At 39.8% G+C, this 2,761-nt stretch overlaps 1 protein-coding gene across 1 annotated transcript in view; it reads left to right on the forward strand.

Moving 5' to 3' along the window:
* Nucleotides 1–1,771, forward strand: part of Pygo1 (pygopus family PHD finger 1) — a gene marked incomplete in the record, with an annotated part of 12,592 nt that extends 10,821 nt beyond the window's left edge. The window contains 1 exon segment of the mRNA XM_013510021.1: nt 1–1,771.
* Nucleotides 1,772–2,761: the final 990 nt, after the last annotated feature.

The following is a 2,761-nucleotide window of genomic DNA, read 5'->3' on the forward strand; positions in this document are numbered from 1 at the left end:
CGTGACGTGCGCCGTGACGTGGCGCCGTGACGTGGCGCCGTGCGTGGGGTCAGGCGGCGCCCTTCCGCCGGCGACAGAGCTTGGGTGACGGGACTTCAGTGTTTCACGGCACTTTCTAAAACAACACAAACACATTTACCATTTAGTTTTTATTGACACTCCATTCAGGTTTTGTCGCTGTTGGCTGTCGTACACGAGAACAGTGTCTGTGGGCGTGCTTCGGAAACATTTATAAATAAATGTCAGTCGTTATTTATCTTAAGCAAAAGCCTTTCGAAGCTTCAAAATAATATAGAACAATTCCAGGCCAGTGTTAACTTTTAAAAGTTAGGATCACTGGATATTGTATATTTCAGTAATGACTTTTGGCCATAGCACATTATATGTTTAGTTCAAAAAGTCTTTCAAAGATGCATTTAACATGTTTTCCAAACATAATATATGTGTCTTATAGCACGGGGGACAGCACACATATCAGTGGATTTTTAAAAGATAATAATGTGCTTTTCCACGAGGGTCTTTAAAATTAGTGACTTTCATACTTGCAGGTTAGTCTTTCCAGGGTATCTACACAGATAGGAGGCAGAGACAGATCGTAGTGTAGAGTAGATCTTTAGTAAGTACTTGCTTATTAACTTACAGATTGTACCATATGAAATTGCTAATATTAGATCGGGTGAAAATTGACTACAGTAAGTAAAGTTGACATAAAGCATGTTTCCAGTTGTACTATGTAGAATCATAATAGCACTATACTCTTAATTTTTCTTTACTGTGTTGTTACTGTTTTCCAGAGAAATAGCTAATGTAGTGTCCTCAGAAGAATTGTGAACACTTTCATTTATATGATTTATAACTGGGACATATTGCAAATGAGGAAAGTCTTATAGGACTCTGCTAGCAAAAGAACTACTCAGTAGTAGTGTGAAAGATCTTGGTCTAAGATCTGAATTTCTGAAGTGAACTTCAGAGAAGATCAAAGTCCCGTTTTAAACAAATGGCCAATTAATAGCCAGGGTGAACGCAAACTTTCAAGACCTTGCTGCAGGCTTCCGGATTTCTCCTGTTACTGGGGAAAGTTTGAAAATGGACCAGAGAGTACACTATCAGAGAGCACAGACAGAGTGTGCTGGAGATTTAAAACAGCAAAACCTCACTTCTAGAGCAGGTCATAACCTGTGGCCAAATAAACACAAAGGAAGAGACTGTATGAGTCGACAGCAAGCCGCACGATGTTTGGATGTTGAGGAAGCTCTCTAATAATGCACCACTGCAATCATTAGAACCACAAGTTCTGGGGCTGGAGATTTAGCTCAGCGGCACAGCGCCTGCCTGGCAAGTGCGAGGTTGTGAGTTCGATTCCCAGTAGCGGAAAAAAACTAAAAAAAAAAAAAAAAAAAAAAAAAAGCCACTAAACTAAAAGAACCACAAGTTCTGAAGGCTGTGGTGATACTATTAAGGAAATAATAACTACAGTGCAAACCTAGGGGAAGCAGTAACAGCAGCAGCATGTGCATATGTATGAACATCCTTTGGTTAACAAATGTGAACCCTTCAACAAGATGGGACTTCACCTCATGTATTGCAAGCCACTCAAGCAAACCTGGACTGTGAAATTCTGTCATATCCATCATAGCCACTGGACCCTTAGCAAGGGACTACCATCTTTTTCATCCTTGGAAACAACACAGCTGAGTGTGATGGTACACACCTGTAATTCCAGCACTCAGGAGGATGAGGCAGGAGGATCACTACAAGTTCACGGCCAGCCTACAGTACATAGGGAGGTCAAGGCCAGCTGCTTAACTATATAGTGAGGCCCTGTCTAAACAAAAAAAAAAACACAAAAAAACACTTCCCAATTGAGAAGCAGCAACTGGAGGATTTGAACAATTTATATAGTCTAACAAAATAATTTTATGGAATTAAATATTAATATCTTTTTAAATGCTGATACATATTTTGATTGAATAAAACTTATTTTTTAAATACAGTGTTTTAATTTGTACTTGAAAAACAGCAATTTCATATGGTACAAGATAATACAAGGTTTTTTCCATTTATACGTGACTAAAGCTGAGTACAAAGACACTTTCTGCAGTTGTATAATATACTGTATATCATCATTATTTTAGGAAATGAAATGATACAAACTCCAACACTAGTTATTCCTTTGTGTGAAAGTGTTTCCAGTTGAAGCAGATTACGATGTAGTATTTTGGACTGACACTGGCATTGATGGTCTTCAGAACATACTTGAAGATCCTATTGTGCTTACATTGTAATTTTTGCTAGAGATAAATAATTTTGTAAAAGTAAGGACTGGGCCAGGGATATAGCTCAGCGGCACAGCACCTGCCTGGCAAGCACAAGGTCCTGAGTTCAATTCCCCATACCAAAATAAAGTAAGGACCTACCTAGTTTTGGTTTCTTTTTTTAAATTCTGTTGAGTGTTGATTTTTAAGAAATGATGCACTGGATGCTGTAAACCTATTCCTAGTGTCAGATCATGACTTGTCAAGACTCCACACGGAACTCAGTTTTGTTCTGCGTGGTGCAGGGATTGAGCCTGTGGCCCCGGAGTGCTCAGCAGGTACCCTGCTCTGAGCTCCACCCCAGACCGCAGAGGAGGGTGTTCTGAGATGACCCTCCGGTGCTCTCAGGAGTCCACACGTACTGGCAGCACAGAGTTGTGCTCATTGTTAAAACTGATTTTACGCAGTTTATGAAATCCTTTATTGCTTATAGTTTCAGTAGTTAG

The sequence above is a fragment of the Chinchilla lanigera genome, unplaced genomic scaffold, assembly GCF_000276665.1.
Source record: "Chinchilla lanigera isolate Chin_1 unplaced genomic scaffold, ChiLan1.0 scaffold00008, whole genome shotgun sequence".
NCBI classification, from domain to species: domain Eukaryota; kingdom Metazoa; phylum Chordata; class Mammalia; order Rodentia; family Chinchillidae; genus Chinchilla; species Chinchilla lanigera.